Raw genomic sequence first — 20,969 nt, forward strand, 5'->3', positions numbered from 1 at the left:
ACACTGACCAAAAAACTTGTCATCAGGCAGGACCTTTGTGAAATGGCTCTCTAATTAGCCATTTCATATTTTTGTTATTTCTTCTGCGATTCATGTTAAAAATATGTTCCACGGATGCCAGCCCGCTAGGACGCGAGGAGCCCTTGTCACTCAGCAGTAATTCAGTGAAATAATAAATAACCGCGTCGGCAGCTCTGCCGCCCACATCAGCTCTTCCCCATACGCTCCCAGGCCAGGGCCCCGGGCTCCCCACACCAGTCTCCACGCTCTCTGCAGGGCACAAGTGGTCACCACAAACAAGGAGGGGATCCTGTCCTCCCAGGAGCCTGCTCTTGGCAAAGAGAGAAGGATTGTGGGTATGTCTCCTGTGTCAGAGGTCACCCAAGGACTCGTGTAAAAAGCTGTCTTCTCTTACACCCTGTTATCACAAGCAGCGTATCTCTTGAGTGAAATTTCAGGAATGGAGGTTCCCAAGGGAAAGGTGCTATTTCATCCACTAAAGCCGGATCAGCTGGAACTGGGAGACAATGGCTTACATCTGCAGAAGAGCTTAGACCAGGACCTTGTGTTCTGTCAGCTTCTAGGTGGGATCCCCTCGCAGGCTCTCGCCAAGATTTCAGCCAGGTCTTCACCCTACCCTGGCCCATATTCGTCCTCCCTGAGCATCTCAAGAAAGAAACAGTAACTTCCCCTCAGAGGCTCACCCTTCCTCATCTGTGTTAGAAAGACAGTAGGGAACTATCAAAATATGACAGAGAAAGATGTTATTCAGACAACCCTGGGCTACAGTCATCATGTTCATGGTGGCAAGCCAAATGTGGCCTGACATACCAGGCAGTATGTCAGTGGAGATGACGGAGAGAGAAAGCAGCGAGGCAGAGAGAACTCAGCCTCCGTCCCCACCCCACAGAAGGCTGGATTCTCATTTAGGGCCAAGGGTTTTAATCCAGCCTATCGCTGGATGTCAAAGAAATAAGAAAATTCCACAGAGGCATTAGAATTTATGTCCACTCAGGGACACTCAGAAACACTCCTGTTCTTTTTAGAACCTTCTGTACACAATGAACAGAGTTCTGATGAGAGATTCTCACTTCCCTTATTTTTTGTACCCTTATTGGCACACCATCCCCAGGGAGTGGGTCTTGGATGCCTTTTACTCCATAGATTTCTAGATAATGTCAATCTTCTGATCTAGCAGCCATTGGTGAATGACAATGGAGACCACCACTGAAACAATCACACCTCCTGTGACAGGAAATGAGCAGAAAGGGTAGAGCAGTTCTGTTATTCTTCCAAGGCCCTGTAGGATGAGATAAAGAATAAAGGCAGTTAGTGAAATGTTCTAGCCATTCATTTTTCTTTTTGCTCTCTTGATTTTTTAAGCAATCATTGTGTGATGTGGACACCCTCAAAACATTAACTCTTTTGAAAAGTCCCTTATATCCATCATGTATCATTTCTAAGTAAAGAATAGGTTTTTCTTCACTTCTCTTAAACCTCGTCAGTGCAGCCTGCATAGAAGGTAATTGATTTTAGAAATAGATTTCTTTCGTATAGTAATCTGAGGTTTCGCTGAAATCTCAAATTGTCAGTATTTTCTGATCATTTCGTGTAAGTTTGCTTAGTGCTATGTTTTCTGTATAGGCAGATTGTCTTAATCCAAGACTCAAGAGGAATGCAAGCAGAACCCACGTGTTCCATGATTTCTTTTCTCGACACTCCAAACATTAAAGAAATTGAATTTACTTTAGAGCTATACACCTTCGGAAGAAGATCCTTGGAACAATCTAGGAAAACAGAACAATGACATGGCCACAAATGGCCTCTTGATTGTTTGCATGGAGTTTTTTAAACTGGTCCTTTCTGGGGAGGGATGAGGCACAAAGTCACTGTCTTAAAATTGCATTTCATACCAAAAAAAAAAAAAAACCCAAAAGCAACATAAATGGCTAACTTTGGAAAGTCAGTTGAATTAAGTTTGATATATTTATATGGTGTAATGCTCGAAAGCTTTTTAAAATGGTGATGACTTCTGCATTTATCCATAGCAAAGACGCTCGTGATACATTAAGTGAAAAAGTAGATTAGACTGTATAGTGTAACGCGTACTTTGGTTTTTTTAAAGGTGCACGTAGATCCACAGAAAAATATCTGGACAAACATACGTCAAAATAGTGTATGTGTCAAAATGGAACAGTGCTTATGCCTGAGTTTTGGGTGGAATTATGAGGGATATTTATTTTCTTCTTTACACTTTTATTTATGGTGTGACTTTATTTTAATTCAGAATATCTATTACTTTGTACTAAAAATAATGAGATTTTCAATTATAATATTTTTCCTTAAAATGTGGATTCTTAGCACATTTCTAAACTGTGTTATCTCATTCTGTCGTTCAACACTGAAGATTCTGGGATGGCTAGGAAGGTGTCTGCCCTCAAAGACACTTTTACAGGGGAAGACAGTGCAAAAAATCTAGAGGTGATAAAGAGATATTCAAGATATAAGGCTGGCAATAAAGAATGAATAGACCACATATCCAGGGTGTTTTTAAATTCTCGACCTAAACAGTTTTTGGATACGTTATAGAAACATTTTATTAATTCAAATCCCACAAATTCAGAACTTGTAAAATGTCTTTAGGAGCTGAATGGAAGTTATCTTTGGAAAGTTATTTATTAAGAAAGACCTATTAGGGCTTCCCTGGTGGCGCAGTGGTTGAGAGTCTGCCTGCCGATGCAGGGGACACGGGTTTGTGCCCCGGTCCGGGAGGATCCCACATGCCGCGGAGCGGCTGGGCCCGTGAGCCATGGCCGCTGAGCCTGCGCGTCCGGAGCCTGTGCTCCGCAACGGGAGAGGCCCCAACAGTGAGAGGCCCGTGTAACGCAAAAAAAAAAAAAAAAAAAAAAAAAAGAAAGACCTATTAAACAACAAGTAATTCTTTAACTTTCGTAAAGAGCCATTTGAATTGTGTCTTCTAGTTGACTAACTGCATCCTTCTTAATTCTTGTGTAAGCCCACTCTGTGCAGTGCAAGACATCATCGGTGCTCGACAAAAGGGTTGTTATTATTATTACTACATTTCATATTACTTTACTATAACGCACTTACAGTTCATTCCTTACATGCAAATAAGGCTATTTCTTACAAATGAATGTTATCAATAGTCATTTTGTCGAATGCACTTGGAAGTAACACTGTGAAAAAGGTTCCTTTTATACCGAAAGTATTGATAATACAACTGCATTCTAGTCAGGCTTTGAACTAAATTTCTTCTGCTGATTAACCTACAAGATTAACAGGTCATATAACTTCAGATTTTTTTTTTTTTTTTTTTTTTTTTTTTTTTTTTTTGCGGTGCGCGTGTCTCTCACTGTTGTGGCCTCTCCCGTTGCGGAGCACAGGCTCCGGACGCGCAGGCTCAGCGGCCATGGCTCACGGGTCCAGCTGCTCCGCGGCATGTGGGATCCTCCCGGACCGGGACATGAACCCATGTCCCCTGCATCGGCAGGCGGACTCTCAACCACTGCGCCACCAGGGAAGCCCAACTTCAGATTTAATTAACAAAATTTAAACTGGTAGTAGAACGTCAAACGAATAGTAATCAAATACATTTCATCTGAAAATTGAGATTCTTTTACATATTTGCTTCTCCTGACTGCTTACTATTTGATTAGCTTATACTAACATTTTCTTTTCATCCTAATGAAATCAAATAATTCTAATAAGAAATGTCATTTTCCTGCGAAGTATTCTTACGGTGTAACATTCTTTTCATGCACAGCATTGTAATTGGTATTGTTTGCTGCTCATTGAATTACATTAATTATATAGAGGTATCAAATTTGCAAATAAAGAACATTGGGATGCAACAAAGAATAAGATGTTATTCACAATTTCCTTGTCAGCCAACAGTGATGATATTCAAAGAGAAAGAAAAGTTGTGTGTGTGTGTATCATGCACACAGTATAAGCCACAGAACAGAAACATTACATCTAAACAATAATGAAACAGAAATAACTGTGACCAATTTTGAAAAAGAAAGGAGGGATTCATTTCGTTAAATAATATCCTTCTTTAAATTCACTGTGAATAAGATAGTAGAAAAGAACATGTAATATTCTTATCCCAAAGCAGAGGCTTTCTGCCTCCCCAGTTCTTTTTCTTCCTTTCCCCCCTGTTGCTCTGTCTTCTTTGCCCCACTTCCCAACTCACACTTACACACACACACACACACACACACACACACACAGCATTAAGTAGCTAGGAATTTACCAAAACATAGCAATACTAAAAAAAAAAAAAAAAAAAAAAAATGAAGATATTTATGCACTCAGCTCTAAGAATAGTCTGAAATGATGTACCAGGAAAGTCTAGATTCAGACCTCTGGCCATGGCATGTGGGGTTTTTTCAGGCTTCATTGTGTGAAGTCAGAGGTCTGTCATCTATGAAACACTAACACTGACTTGTTACTTAGAAAATAGCCAGTGGTATAACTATTCCCATCTTGATTCCAGATTTAGACAAACAACTGAAGAGAAATGCAGTCCTTCTTGAATTGGAGAATCATAAATGGGACAGGGGCACCAAAAATGCCCCTTCAAACCTCAGTCTTATTTCTATTTTCGTTGTTAACAAATGAAGTCCAAATTGCTATTTAAATATCAAAGGAAGATTAATCCAAAAATTCTGATAATTGAACCTATTTTACATTTTAATTTTGTTTAAAAGTATGAATATTTTCTTTCTTTTATTTATTTAAAAAATTTTAGCACCATGAAGTCAAGGAATTCCAGCATAAACTCTCATCTTCCCCAAACGTTTCATTAGGGTAAAACACCTTTTCTTTGTATTTGAGTTCATTTTTGGGGGGATGGGGGTGGGGGAAGAAAGGGCGAGATTCTGACATAAGAGAATGGCAGTGCTTCCCAGATGCTTTCTGCCATGCTTTAGGGCAGCTTACTTTAAAATGTACGTGGGAGAGGTTTCTAGACTGCCTTTCCACACCTAATAACTCACCCTTCGAGACTTCATGCCCGTACTTATCAGGGTTGGGAACAATTTTTTTTATTATTATTTAAAAGTCTTCCTTGCAGTTACTTCCTCTGAAACAGACCACCTCTTTCATTAGGAATATTTATGGGAAATAATATATTTGTACAGTTGAAAGCATCACCTGTTTTGCTAAGTCAATTCGTGGCTGAATGCAAATAGACTGTTAGAGGGTTTACTCAACAACATTTGCTAATGGAAAGTACTAATCAAAACTTTTCTACAGCAGTAAATTTTTATATTTTTTAACTACTGGATTCCAATTAAATGTATTCAATAGAGCAAGCTTTGATTAAAATTTTTTTTAAGAGATTATGTATACAGCACTGTGGAAAACAAGGCAGACTAGGTATGCAGGCACTTGTACCTTCTTAATAGAAGTCTTTACCTGAAGGTAAAACCCAATAAAGTGTACCCTATAATGTGCTGTGGACTCTTATGTTGATTTACCTGAGTTACCCTGTCAGCAGAAATGAACTTTACCAGGTACACACTATGCTTATATATTTAGTGCATATAAAAGTGCATATAAAAGATCCTTTTTTCTTTTTATAAAGAAGTACTGAATTTCATTAGGGCACTTGTTTTCTTTAAAAAGTTCTTTGTTAACCATGGGATATACTGATTGCAAATAAAGGAAGTTATGGCACTGTGTTGATGTTTTTAAAGGGAGGGAAAATCCTTAATATGAGCCTACAATTTCAACGAAAAAAAAAAAGCATAAATACAAGGTTTGGCCTTACTCGAATATATATTAGCGACATCTCTCAAAGAATCTGCTTGATTTCACTGATATATAAATATTTTCCTAAATGACTCAAAAAGATGTTATTTTATTTAATTGAAGTCTGTGAGGAGAGGATTGGGAATAGATGGCTGAAAATCATTTGGGTTTTGGGGGGGGTGGAATCCCAATTTTTTTTCTCATCTAAGGATATTTAAACACAACATCTTTGCACATTTCCTGTAAAAATTTCACAGACCTTTCATATGTAGGATTCTTGCCCCTATATTTAAGTTTCAGGATTAGTTGCAGTCTTAAAAAAATATTTAATTCTCTTTGCTCTGTGACATGGCTTAATGAATCTAGGTTGAGTTTCTTTAGGAAACATAAGAAGCTTCTTGACAACTGAGAAGTCTCCCAGACACTCATTCCTGTCAGAGTTTTCCAAAACCACACATAAGCTGAGGCCACGAGGTTCCTACATCAGACAAGAAAAGAAGACCGCGGCTTCCCTCCCTGACCTCGGTTATGATTGAGTGAGAAATGTGTTTATTGCTCAGGCTCGCTGAGTGTTTAAATGTCCCTATTGTGCGAATTATGAGTGCTTTGAGTGCAAATTATGAGCAGAGCAGCCACTCTTTATAATTTCCAACTGTCTGATCTACTCTATTTGTCCTTGCTCACCATCCACCCTTGAGAATTGCAAAATCCCAGGCCCATTATTATTTTTAATAATGCCGTTGCATTAAAACCTTGGTTGAAGTCCTCTAGTGATTTTTCTTTCCCTCAAAATCTATATTGCTTTTAAAAGCATTTCATTAAGACTGCGTTTTTAAGGAGGAAAGAGAAAGGAGAGATGGGTGACATTAGTCGGCTGCGGCAGACATCCTTTTTAGTCCTAAGATTAAAGACAAAACCCCCAAAACTACAGAAAAGAACTGCCTCTTTGCCTTGGGCCCCTGACTTTTAAGGGGGTAGCACTGCTGGTGAGAAGCGCAGTTACATAGGAGAGAGATGCAAAACGGGCTGCAACCCTGCAGCAGCCGGGCTGCGCGTGGCCACCTGGCCTGTGCCCAGGTGTCCTTGCGCACCCATGGGAGGGGAGCGGAAGCCAGGTGCCTTCCTCTCGGGACAGGGGGCCTTCCGACGCCCCGAGCACTGAGACACTCTGCCCTCGGGTTTCAGGAGTAGGAGGTAGGGGCCGACAGTTTGACAAATGAGGCAGGAGATACCTCCGGTCTCTCCTCAGTTGTCCTGAGGCCGCCGCCTCTCCCCAGCAAGCGCCCCTTCCCATCCCTTACAAAGGAAAGCGAATCTATTAGCTCTTCGCTCCCAGGAGTCCCGTCTGCCCCTCCCTGAAACATGCACATAAAGGGTGACAGCCTTGATAGGGGTCCTGGGGAAGGAGAGGTATGAGAGCCAGGGGCTCCGGGTCACCGCCCCAGATTCGCCAGCGTCGCAGCACCGGCATCTTGGCCTCTCCTGGAGCCCCGCGGCGTTTTCCTCTGCTCGCGCGCCCTCTGGCAGCACTATGGAGAGATTCACCCGGCGCGGGGAGCCGTGGGGGGGAAAACATAGAGCAGCTGCGTGCCTTTGGCCAGGAAGAAAGCAAGGTGGGCGTGGATCTGGTGGCCCACCACCTACCTAATACACTGGACTGGGCTCTTCCCCAGTGTGTCAAGGTGATGGAAGCTGAGGTCATGGCTTCCCTGAGCTATATGTTAGTCACCAATGCACCCCAAACAGACTTTCCTAAGACCCCAGATTTAGAAAGGAGAGCAAGGAGGTCCCACCATTTCTGGTACTCACCTCCCCGCCCCCCGCCCGCCCCCCAGCTCCATCTACACACACACACACACACACACACACACACACACACACACACCCCAACCACCTATTTTCTTTACTCATCCACAGCATCTCCAACACATTCTTAAACCCATGTGATGGCTTTTTTGATGTCGGCTTGGCTAAGCTAAAGTACCCAGTTATTCCATCAGACATTAATCTAGATGTACTGTGAAGGGCGTCTGCAGATGTCATTAAAGTCACTAATCGGTTGGCTTTAAGTAAGGGACAATCTGGGTGGGCCTGACTTAATCAGTTGGAAGCCCTTAAAAGCAGGGCCAAGACGAGAGAGACAGAGAGAGAGACAGAGAGAGACAGACAGACAGAGAGAGAGAGAGAGACAGCGAGAGACAGCGAGAGAGAGAGAGAGAGAGAGAGAGAGAGAGAGAGCGAGAGCGAGAGCGAGAGAGGGAGCTGGAGAAGAATCCCGCCTGTGGACAACAGCTTCAGCCCTGCCTACACAGCCCCACTCTGCTCGTGAACTTCTCTTCCTGATTGCCTGCCCTACAAATTCTGGACTTGCTCCACTGGCTCCCACGATACTATAAGCCGGTTCCTTGTAATAAATCTCAATATATAAATGTATTGATTCTGTGTCTGGTTGAACCTAGATGATATAATTCATATGGCCCAAATCAGAAGAAAGTACTAAGGAAATTCACAGTGCCAGAAGATTACACCCCAGTTCCTCCCAACTGTCAGCCAATAGATAGTTTCTGAATGTCTATTGGTGGCAGGAACAAGGCACTGCACTCTGGAGATGCAACCGAGAGCTGACAGGGTTTCTTCCCTTGGGAAGCTCTCTCATACACACACACCCAGCTCCATATGGCAACTTTGGTCTTTTCAAACCTGGACCAGAAGCTAGCTCTAATTAATGGTTTGTTGTGGGTACCAGTGGCATGCTTGGAGCTATACAAAAATCTAGTAGGAGAACCAGAGCCTTAAGGGTTCTCCATCTATCAGCAGGAAAGGTGAAATGCTCGTTTATCCCATTGCCAAACATCCTGAGTCATCAGCCCCCACGGTGTTTTCTTTGCCCTTACGGTTTCTATATATGGCAAAGGGATGACACTTACTGATAATGGATTAGAGCTGTAGAATGTTGGCAAAAGCAAACTCAACTCAGGCTGGCAAAAGGGTGGCTCCTCTCTAGATTCATCAGCAGAACCCCTGGTCCTAAGCCAAACTGAGAAGCCCAATAAAAGACCTCATTCCTTCTCCAGCATCTCCTACCCCTGCCTCAAGGCTCAGGGCCTGTCCCATGATGGCAGGAACCCAGTGCATTTCAATCCAACAAATGTTTAATGAGTACCTTCCATGCTGCAAGTTTACCTTCTACGATCTCATGTCCTGAAATAGCTTTTGTAATCACCATTGGCCTGCAAATGAATTGCTATATTGAATGATAATTTCATGGGTATCCTATTGACTTCTCCATGTTGTTCTTTAACCTTTTATTTTCTCCTTGATATTGACACCTTCACTTGGGTTGGGTCAGAACTATTTCCTGATTTTACCTTCTGTTAGTCTGTTTTGCTTCCTCTCAGCCCCATCTGGAAGGATTTTCTTCTCACCCTAGTCCTCATGATTATAAAGCAGGTGTGTTCAAGGGCTCTGTATTGGTCACTCTGTTGTCTGAATCTACTCCCTCGCCTCCAGAGATGAACTGTACACTGAAGGCCCCATATCTATACTCATATACAGGAGAGAGGATGGACCTCTCTACTGAGCCATATATTCTATTGCTGTGGACACTTGGGTGCAGCACAAGCACCAGTTCCCCCAGAAGAACTCAGCATCTTCTCTCCTTCTTTTCTAATCTGTCGCTCATTCTAAAAGCCATAGCTGAGTTAATGGTGTTGAGAACCGTGTCTACCCAAAAGCCCACTCCAGGAACTCATGAGGCATTCCTGCTTTCCTCTTCCTTACCTTGTGCATTCAATTGGTAGCTGAGTTTTAGCAATCCGTTGCAGAATGTCTCTGGTCTCTGATCCTCCGACCCACTGGAAGTGCCTTCGTCTAGGCCTTACGAAGTTCACATCAGGAGCAAATGGTCTTCTAATGATATCCCCGCTTGCACGTCTCTGCTCTCTCACCCATTCATCTTTCTAAAATGCAAATCCTCTTGTGACACCTTCCCATGTCAGAAGTGTCAGTGGTTTCCTGAAAGCCTTCCATGACCTTCTGCCTTCCCTCCCCGTGCCCGCTCTGAGCTAGCTGACGGGTGGCCCTCCTCTGTGTTCCCACTGCATCCCAATCTCACCCCTATCACGGCACTTAGCACAATGTAGCAGTGTCTTCTTTAAACATTTCAAACAGAGAAAAGTGCAAAAAAAATAACGTAACAACTACCAACATACTCACCACCCAAACTGAACAAAACTTTGATGTACTGATTTCAGTACTTCTTTTTAAAAGAAATTAGCCATGATAAAAATAGTTGAGATCCCTTTGTGACTCATCTATCATGGAAGCCACCACTGTTCAAGCTTGGGGTTGATTTGTTGCTGAGCTCTTACACTTGATTATTAACTCCCAATAATGGTTTCCCTCTCTTGTTCATCTATGAATCCCCGGGACTTGCCAGATGGAAATAAATAAAGGGGATGAGTAAACATTCGTTAAACGATTGTATGAATGCATAGGTCCACACCCATGCCTCCTGTGGCTCAATCCTCATCACACTGAAATGCTATCTCTTAAAATTCTGCCTAATTAAAGTACAATACTTTTAGAGGCATTGGACCCTAAGAAGTTATCCCTGTTTTCTAGAGGTGTTACCCTTAACTAGTAGCTCTCTATGTTGACTGCACGTTGGAATCCACTGGGGAGATATTAGAGGGCTAATATCTGGATTCTGCCCCCAGCGATTCCTATTTAATGGATGAGATGCCTCCTAGGCAGTGGGTTGTTAAAAGCTCCCAGTGCTTATGACATACAGACGAGGCTGAGAACCTCCATTACCTCCTACGAGGCCTCATTATCACTAGCGTCATCAATAGCACCAGCACTGGCCATTGGTGAGTACTAACTTTATGCTATTTATGTACCTTATCTTGTTTATTTCTCACCACAACCTAAGTATTTTTATCATCCTCATTTTACAAAGGAAGAAAGAAAGCAACACTCAGAAGGGTTAAGTAACTTGCCCAGAGTCAAATAGCCCCTGGGCCCTGCTGTTCTCACTGCATCACCAGCTTCCACCATGACCATATAGTCCCATCCCTTAACTTGCCTATGGCTCTTACAAAGCCCAGGATTAACAGAATCTCAAATACCCCTAAAGAAAGTCGTTGAAGCCTGGCATCACCAGTGCTCTCTAAAACCCCGAGCTTTCATTGCTAACCCTGCTTCTTTCTTGAGTCATTTCCTGAAGTTGGCTATAAACTCCTTGCCTGAGCAGCTGCCAGAGACTCAAAAAGGTGGAGTCCCTTCAGCCTCTGCCCACCACACCCTCTTTGACTACAGGAAGATTCCTCTCAATTACACCCTTTAACGCTCTGTTCCTCCCTCCCTTGTCATGCTGGACTGCTTTTTCCATTGCTCTCTGTCTCTTGTTCTTCCTTTACTGTATTGACATGATACCATTACACCAAAAATACACAAGACTTACAACTCGAGATCACACTACTGCTTCTTTATTCTCCTGCTCTGTCTTTTTAAGGCAAGCGTAGGAGGAAAATACACATCAGTATCTACTCTGTATACTGATTTTTTTATAAGTGTCAGGCATGTGCTTTCAATAGTGTTCACTAGTGTTTTTCAATAATGTTCCAGCAACATGATTTTACTGTAGGAGAGACCAAGGTGCGTCGTCTTGGAATCTTGGAACGTTACGGTGTGAAGGGATCTGGGAGATCACCTAGTCTGAGTGCGGCCATAACAAAAGAACTCAAAATGGAAATCTGTGGCACTGCCTCAATGGTTCAGCGGTGGACAGTGAGGAAACAAATGTCAGATTTGGGGGAAATGCTCCTCCTTGTTATGCAGTCTATTGGCTGCAAGAACGCAGGAGACCAAAATGTAGGCGATCACAGGGTAGTAAGCCTACCGCTCCTGGGGAAGAGGTTGCTATTGACTCTGTGTGGCAAAGTGTAAGAAGAAAGAGATGAGCTCAAGAAAGAACTGACTGTTTTACAAGCAGAAAAGAAAGGAAATACATTCCAAACATTTGAGGCCTGATAAAGCTGGTCAAGGGACCACTTCCTGATTCCTAATAGTACTGAGAAAAGATTCAAGCAACAAAGATCCAAAGCAACTGAGGGAAAAAAATCAGACTAATGGTATGGTGCTCAATGAAACCTTTCCGCTGGATAAAAAGACCCCAGGAAAAGCCTATGAAAGGAGTAGCTTTCCCACCAAAGCAGAAAAGCACCCTGAAGTTGTGACATGGAGGGCCACGGAGGTAAGAAAGCAAGGAAATAAAGACTGGATCATTTCTCTAAAAGAGCGATGGGCGTGGTTGCTGGCTATAGAATTGACTGGAAGCAGAGAGATGAGAAAACTGCTATTGGTTCGAAAGAATCTATTTGAGATTTAATATTTTGCAAGCAGGAAATGGGCTGAGAGAGCCATTCATCTCTCTAACAGGACATGTCCCCTGACCCCTACTTCATATTTGACCAAGGAAAATAATGAAGAAGGAAGAAACTTCAACAGGTGGAGCCACACACTGTGAAGAATCTTGAACCCTGTTATTTTTTTTTAAATAGATCTTTATTGGAGTATAAATGCTTCACGATACTGTGTTAGTTTCTGTTGCACAACAAAGTAAAAATCGGCCATATGCACACACATGTCCCCATATCTCCTCCCTCTTGAGCCTCCCTCCCACCCTCCCCATCCCACCCTCTTGGTCATCGCAAAGCACCGAGCCGATCTCCCTGTGCTGTGCTGCTGCTTCCCACCAGCCAACTATTTTACATTCGGTAGTGTATGTATGTCGATGCTACTCTCACTTCGCCCCAGCTTCGCCCTCCCACACCATGTCCTCAGGTCCGTTCTCTATGCTTACCTCTTTATTCCTTCCCTGCAACTAGGTTCATGAGTACCTTTTTTTATTTTTTAGATTCCATATATATGCGTTACCGTACGGTATTTGCTTTTCTCTTTCTGACTTGCTTCACTCTGTATTACAGACTCTAGGTCTATCCACCTCACTACAAATAACTCAATTTTGTTTCTTTTTATGGCTGAGTAATATTCCATTGTATATATGTGCCACATCTTCTTTATCCATTCATCTGTCGATGGACACTTAGGTTGCTTCCATGTCCTGGCTATTGTAAATAGAGCTGCCATGAACATTGTGGTACATGACTCGTTTTGAATGATGGTTTTCTCAGGGTATATGCCCAGTAGTGGGATTGCTGGGTCATATGGTAGTTCTATTTTTAGTTTTTTAAGGAACCTCCATACTGTTTTCCATAGTGGTTGTAGCAATTTACATTCCCACCGACAGTGCAGGAGGTTGAACCCTGTTATTGACCAGAGACTGCGTTATGTCTTACAATCTTCTTTTTTCCAAAAGGGAGCATGATTTGTGGTTGCCCCATCCCTGTACCACCATTGTATATTGGGTGTGGGGGGAGGGGGCAGATAATCTGTCATTTTAGTTCACACGTCTGGACCATCATGAGCTTTATCCTGACCCAGAAGAGATGCCACACATAGCACATCCCCTGCAGATCCAGGACTTAGAGCTGGATGCAGTGACTAGGTGGGACCTCAGATAATCTCCCTTGGACAGGTGTGAGTTGGTTTATGTGTGTTCAAGGTCAAGAGACATTTTCCTCACCAAATAGTCATTCACTCCTCCATATTGCAAGCCCCCTTGCAATTAGGCAGAGTCTCGTGGGCAGCTCTGGCTAATGGGCTGTGATCAAAAAGAGTGTTTGTTCATTTTATAATCCCTTTTAACCTGGCAAAGATGTTCACCCTTTTCCCATGTCCAGTTATAAGAAAAGAATGGTAAATAGCTAATAAATTAGAATTAGGTTTATAATTTTATATCCAGAAAAATTACCAGTTTTTAATATGCATTTTAGCTTATCTGTAAATAACCTAAAAGTGATGTTAAGATCTAACCAGGTAAATCCCTTCTGTCATATTCAAGTATAAGCTGGTGGGTGCTGTGTGACAAATGACCACGATGTTCCAAAAACACGCAACATAATGTATCATATATTTTAAATGTTGATTAATATCCATTTATTATCCTTTCTTTTTTAAAAAAAAAAAAAAAGGAAAGAAAAAGAGTCTCTTGCTTCTGGGCCAAAGCATTTAGAAGCTGGTGTGTGAACTGCCGGCTCTCTCTTTGCTAGGAGACCAGGGAGCCACGGATTATGATGGCAGCATGATAATATCAAAACAGTCCAGATAGTGGAAATGCCTCATGGAGAAGAGGTGCCCTAGAGCGTGGCCCAGCCTGCAATGGAGTTCGTGTGAGTAAAAACCTCTTGTTGTCTTCAGCCACTGAGGTTTTCAGGGTATTTGTTACTGCAGCCGCACCTCACCTAGCCTATCTAACACAATGGCTATGACTTCTGGTGTGTCATTCTGTTACCCACATGACTGTGAGGCCCAGAGAGAGACACACGATAATGGGCTGACCCTGAATGCCACTCAGAAAATCATTAACGAGGCAATAGGAATGGACTTGACACATAAATGTCGGTGTGTGAGCCCTCTTTGATTCATTCACTCAATGGCGTTTATTGAGGTTCTACCATGTACCAAACATTTATAGGTGCTGGAGATACGGTGCCCAAAAGAGGGGAGGTCTCTGGTCTCAGGTAGCTGACATCCCTGTTGGAGATAACCAAGGGGACACAAAGGACAAACAAGATCATTTCAGAGAGTGGGTAACTGCTACGGAGAGAATAATTGGGGCAATGTTGTAGAAAGTGAGTGGGCGGTCAGGGAAGGTCTCGGTGAGAAGGTGACAGCTAAGCTGAGACCCTAATACCAGGAACCAGCCATGCAAAGATCTGGAGGTGCAACTTCCAGACAGAGGGAACAGCAGCTGTCAAAGCCCTGAAGTGGATGAGTTCTTCTTTGGTGGGTTTGAGTTTTCGGTTTGACAGAAGTCTGATTTGGCTGGAAAGGTGTGAATCAAGAGTACAGAGAATGAAATCAGAGAAGTAGACAGGGGATCGTCTAGGACCTTTAAAGACATCTTGAGGTGGTTGGGTCTTATTTTAAGGACAGTGGGAAGCTGTCAGATGATTCAAAAGAGGGAAGTTACAAGGTCTGATTGGAGACTGATTAGCAGCAGTGGCAGCAACCCAGGTAAGAGAAGATGAGGCTTCAAAGGAGGTGGATGATCGTGGATACATGTTGGAGAAAAACAGCCCTTGCAGATGGTTTGGATGTTGCAAATGAGAACAAGAGAGAAAGGAATCAAGGATGACTTGTAGGTTTTCAGCTTGAGTAATGAATAGCAGTGGTGCCACGTACAGAGCTGTGAAGACTTGGCGAAGCCTGGACTGGGCATCCGAGAGCATGCAAAATTCTCACTTTGAGATGCCGTGAGACATTCCCATGACTATGGGAGGGAAGCAGGTGGAGTTTCAGGGCAAGGTTTGGCCTGGAGATATAAATTTGGGGCCAATCAATTTATAAATGTTATTTAAAGCCAAGGAACTGAATGAGATCACTTAGAGAGAGTGTGTAAATACACAAGAGGTCCCAAGACTGGGGTCTAGGATCCAACATCTATCTCGAGGTCAGAGAGAGGAGGAGTCGTTCTTCCAGAATACTGAGACCTTTTCCACTCCAAAGGGCGGTTTGCTTTTTAAAAGATGTTCTAAGACATATAGATTTTTCCACATATCTTAGTAATAAATGTTACATCAGAGTCTCCTGTGAGTTTTAAGTCACACGTGTCACTGTGGGGAAGCAGCTGTGGTATAGTGGGAAGTGCATGCAGCCGAGGGTCAGAAAACCCTGGAAGCTTTCAGCCACTTTGCCACTTACCAGTGATGTGATGAGATAAGTCATAGGTTTGGGTTGTCGCCAGAATTAAAGAAAGTAACGGACGTGAACGTATTTTGTACGTTCTCAGCTGCCCTGTCTCTTACGGTAGTCTCTAGCCACATGTGGCTATTTAAATTTAAATCAAATCAACTTAAATACTCAGTCCTTCACGACTAAGAAGACACGATGAGTAACTGCAATGTGGGATCCTGGATTGTATCCTAGGACAGAAAAACAGACACTAGTAGAAGAAACTGGTGATATCTGAATAAAGCCTGTAGGTGAGTTAGTAGTATTGTATCAAGGTTGATTTCTTCATGTTGACAAGTGTAATGGGTTATGTAAGTTGTTGATGTCAGGAGAAGCTGGGAGAAAGATATAGGGAACTCTCTGTGCTCACACAATAAAAAGTTAAAGAAAACTCAGTTTCTCCGCCACACCAACCACATTTTGAGTGTCCATTAGTCACATCGTCATGGACAATTTCCATCACGGCAGAAAGTACTATTGGACAGTGTTGCCTACAGTCGTAAACGAATGTACAGTTTTATTAAGTAGGGCACTTGACCACAGCACTGTGCCTCACAATGATTTCTGTGGGAGAAAGTCAATGGCTTCAATGAAAGGATTAAAGTCATGTCTAGGAACAAAACTCCAGTCTGCCCTCTCACACCCAAATTAACTGTGTTATTTTACACTAGCTTCTGTTTTCTCCTCCAAAATGTGACAGGGTTAAACCAAATGATGTCTGAAGTACCCTTTCCATCTAACATGCCATGGATTGTGAACAAAGAATACTATGAGGAAATAGTTCATTATCTCAGTAACCCATGGAAAAGATGCTTCTGTGGCAAAATTTAAGTCTGCAGGGGTGGGAGGGGAGCAGCAATTCCCCATCCCACCCCTGATCTGCCCCAGTGCCAGGTCATTCAGCCCTGTTGATGGTGCAGGAAGGATCTTGAAACACACCCCCCTTGACAGAGAGAGGCGGCACACACAGGGTTTTGATGAGTAGACAATAGAGGAGAATAAATAGGAAGTACTTTTCTTAATGTTAGAAGCATCTTACTTTATGCTAATTTTTTTGTTCATGACTCACAGTTTTAAAAAGTGAAATAACTCAGCTTAGACTACATAAGGATTTAGAAAACACTATTGACCAAGGAAGGTAGTGACTATTGATTTTTTTCTCCTCTTCATACCCCAGTGAGCAGTCAGTAATAGTAATCTGCTGTCCTAATGAAGCACTTTCCATCCAAAGACATTTAAGATGAAGCATGAATATTAACCCATTTATTTCCACCATGTTCATTGACATTAAGATACGGTATCTTAATCATTGACAATAAGATGTGTTCTGAAATTCTGAGCACTATTTATTTCCTTCCTTCCCTTGTTCTTCATTAAGTATACATCGGTTGGGATTCTTGGCTAAAACTTCTGGCAAATTCAAGCCAAAGGGATTCTTACACCACAGATCTCCTGGGAGACTTGCCCTGAGATTTCATAATTCCCCCAAAGGAAACTGGAGTGCCAATAGGAAAGGGCAGCCAGAATGAGAGAATGCCCACCACAGAGTTCAACCCATTTATATTTTGTGTTTTTTATGCATATTCATTCGTTTTATAAATTAATCATAACCTGAATGCATAAATGTGGAACTTTTATTACTTAAGTTACTGTTATACTCCCCCCCGCCACCAACCCTCTCTCTCTCTCTCTCCCTCTCTCTCTCTCTCTCTCTCTCTCTCTCTCTCTCTCTCTCTGTGTTCATCAGAGAAAGTATATGTAGTCATTGATACTCATCATTGTCTTGAGTTAAACAGCAAAGAAAGATCCTATTAAGGGCCCTTAATCTCTAAACACTATATTTTCAATAAGACAGATATATGAACAAAGGAATAGATATCAGTATAACGTATCATTTGCCAAGGCTTAATAAATATTGGTTTGATGAGTTAGTAAGTCCTATAATAGAAACTGTTGTTTAAATAACCAACTATTAGGTTGAACAAATAAGTATTAAGAGATGCACTTTCTATCAATAACTTGATAATTAATGATCACTAACCATGGAATATATACTACGGCTAGGAGAAAGATGACAAGAGGATTCTGCTATCTTTTCAAATGCACCCTTGTACCTTACGTGCAGCTAGAATCCAAGTTCTCACTTGTAATGTAATAGCTGGTGCTTATAAACTGGGTCCTGTAATAACCTTTAAGAGTTTAAAAGAATTCTTTCTGTCCTATCCAAGCCTAGAAAAAGGCAATATTATATCTCTTTGTTACAATATTTGAGTTTATTTTCACAGCACGTTAGGGCAATAATAAAGAACAGTGGCTTCATACTTTCTCCATTTACACCCTTGTTACAATCCTTTCCACCAGCCCTTAGAAATGATTAGTTGTATTCGTTAAAAGCCCAACTACCATGGAACTGCATGGTTTTTTATGTCTTGAGATTAACAGCATCTTCTTAAGAGAAATGCAAACAACTGTTGAATTCCAGAGGAAAGGCAGAAAGCAGCCAGTGAGATTCCAGATGGTCACTGAGCATTAAGGTATATTTCTAAGGGAGGGGTGGCACTGTTTGTTTCCACACCCTCTTCTATAGACGGATCATCCAGAACAGACATAGGGAGCCATTGGTGGCCTTGAATTCCGTCTCCTGGGAGAGAGAGGACTGTCAATGACATTGCTAGACAAGTTCAATGTTCCAATCATGTAGAGGCTGTATCAGGGATGTGACTTAAGCATGCTAAGCAGAGACAACCCCCTCCCTCGCACTGCAATATCTTCTGCACCCTTTTAAGAAGCATGCCTTTGGGTTTGGAAATTACTCAGATATTTCTGACAGTGATGTTTTCTGGAGGACTAACACTAAGAGTCTATCAGGTAACACCTTGGCAAGGATTGCTGGTGGCTAACCCATGCTGGCTCTGCTCCAGGAACCTAATGAAGTCTGAGGGAGCACCCCCGAGAGGGGGTCTGTGCCATGGAGAACCAGATTCCAGGTCAGGTCAACCTGGTAGCCGTCGGCTGAGTGTCACAGTCAAGAGATGGCAAGGGCATTGCAGGCAGTCAGGCATAAAGGGCAAGATGAGAACAGCCCAGAGAGAAAGGTGGATGGCCAATAAGTCAGAGTTAAGACAAAAGCAGAGTTAAGGCAGAAGAGGCTCCCCAAAGCTCCTGGTTGCTAGATCCCTTTATATAGGAAACTGAGATCCCTCATGGCTTAAAGGAGCAGAGCCTCCCCCGACCAGGCCCAGGAGAACTTACCCAGAGAAGGCAGGAGAGCACCAATGGGTGAGCAGTAAGAGGAAAACCCCACATCTGGGGAAGGTATTTTCATTCCTCTCTAACTATTCCTCTACCAAGCACGCTGCTGCCTCTGGGCCTTTGAACTTGCTCTTCCTTCAGCCTGGAAGCCTGTTGCTCCAGGATTCACCAGCCTCCTCCCTGGCCTCGTTCAGATCACTGCCCCATCAAAGAGGCCTTTCCTCACCACCCTATCTAAAAGAGCACCTTCTGTACTGTCTCCCTCTCATCCTCCTTTATTTTTCTACATATTCTAGCACCAGCTTCTACATTAAATATTTTCAAAAATAGAATTCAAACTCCCCGAGAGCAGGAACTTAGAGTGTTTGGTCCATTGCTGTGCCCCTAACACTGAGCACTGTTCTTGGTAGTTGCTTAAGACATATTTTTTTGAACGAACGAACTGAGAAATTATTCTTGCATCGTTACATGGGTTTGGTTTACATCGTATAATTCATTCTCTTGTATTGGGGATGTAATTATATGATCCTTCTTTGCTTTTGTAAAATACTTAGGTTATACCTTGTAGTCCCTGTCTCTCTTTCTCTCTGCTTTTCCCATGCTCCCTTCTATTTCTTCTCTCTCCTACCCACCCACTTCTAAACCTGGCCACCCGTAAAATATTTCTGCATCCTGCATTCATGAATCCATTCAACCAGCATTACTGGATGCTCACCATGTGCTAGGCACAGTGCTAGGTGCTGGGGATTTCATGGCAAAGGAGGAAGAAACAAACTCTGCCACCAGGAAAGTTATGGTCTACTGGAGAAGCCAGGAATTAATTTTTAAAAGCTCACAAATGAATGGAAAATCACCCCTTGATGGGGGTGTCCAGGATTGGTGCGTGTGCTAAGTGCCGTTTGTGGGGGATGAGCTGGTCAAGGAGCTCAGGGAAGATTCCAGTGGGGACACGGTGAGGCTCTACCATGGGGCTGAGGAGCTTGGGGAAGAAAGGCGAGAGGCCAGTGTGGCTACAGAAGTTGGTAGGAGCAGGTCATGCAGGGCTGGGAAAGTGACCCAGAGGACTTTGGCCATTATCCTGAGGTCTGAAGAACCACAGGAATCAATCCACTGACAGGTGTGAGTAAACACGTGGGGCCAGTGAACACCGTGTGGGAGAGAAACACGATCACACTGGGCGGAAATTCAGTTGGGTCCACTCTAGACACTGGGGTTCATTCTTATAAAAAATACAAAGATAAATGATCCCTGTCCTTAAAAGCCTTTAAAGCCAGAAAGCCCCATTGGCTAAATAAAGGAAAACTTGCATGGTACAAACAAATGATTCCTGGCCAAAGGCTCCGAAAAATAGTTGATCACAAACTAGCCTTGTTGAACCACCTTTCCGATGATCCCTAGATAGTCCCAAACCAATCCATTGAACCCTACTATTCTCAAATAATAAGGGAACATTTTCTTCAAAGATTAAAATGTAAGTTTTCTACGATTCTGAGATGGCAGATGGGGAAGAAATTGGCCTTTTGTAGGATCCGCTGTGCCTGATGAGATTTTGTAATGAAAGGCTCTGGGTTTGTTTGATCTGGACAAACCCCCTGGCCAAGTTCATTGCTAGCATTAACTATAATAGAGGAAACTATCAATTTTACTATAGAAGTGCAAGGGCACTTAGCGCCTTCTATGTGAGGGATATTATCCCTCTCTGAAGTAGCTTGGGAAAATAAAAAATGTTATTTTGTGTCAGACTTATTTAATGTATATTTATTTATTTGACTTTAAAGCTATTTAAGGGATAAAGGGGCTCATCTTTAAGTTTCCTCCAGCATTGGTGGAACGTTACCAAATAAATCTGAAAGACATAATAGGTGTGGAATAAAAGGAGGCAGAATTAAGGTGTGAAGAGAGGGACATATCGTGCGTGGTACACTTACGACATTTAAAAACTGGTTTCTTAATATGCTCTCAGATGTGCTTATGGTTTATGTGCTTATGATATTATGTCTCCAGAAAAAAAAAAAGAAATGCACTGAGTGTGGAGTTGTGGAAGCATGGGTAGGGAGACAATATACAATCTTCTTTCAATG

The 20,969-nt window shown here is 42.6% G+C and overlaps 1 protein-coding gene across 8 annotated transcripts in view; it reads right to left on the bottom strand.

Moving 5' to 3' along the window:
• The window catches only part of TRIL (TLR4 interactor with leucine rich repeats), a 118,837-nt gene that overhangs the window by 31,386 nt on the left and 66,482 nt on the right, over window positions 1–20,969 (bottom strand). For 3 of the 8 annotated variants that reach the window (XM_019926284.3, XM_073809772.1, XM_073809773.1), the window contains one exon: window positions 926–1,300. The exons of 4 other annotated variants lie outside the window; for them this stretch is intronic. The gene's annotated coding sequence lies outside the window, so the exon portion shown is untranslated. Of the gene's footprint in view, window positions 1–925; window positions 1,301–13,910; window positions 14,437–20,969 lie in introns of those variants that run through there. One more of the 8 variants, XM_073809775.1, reaches the window with a different exon arrangement.

The sequence above is a fragment of the Tursiops truncatus genome, chromosome 9 (genome assembly GCF_011762595.2).
Source record: "Tursiops truncatus isolate mTurTru1 chromosome 9, mTurTru1.mat.Y, whole genome shotgun sequence".
NCBI classification, from domain to species: Eukaryota; Metazoa; Chordata; class Mammalia; order Artiodactyla; family Delphinidae; genus Tursiops; species Tursiops truncatus.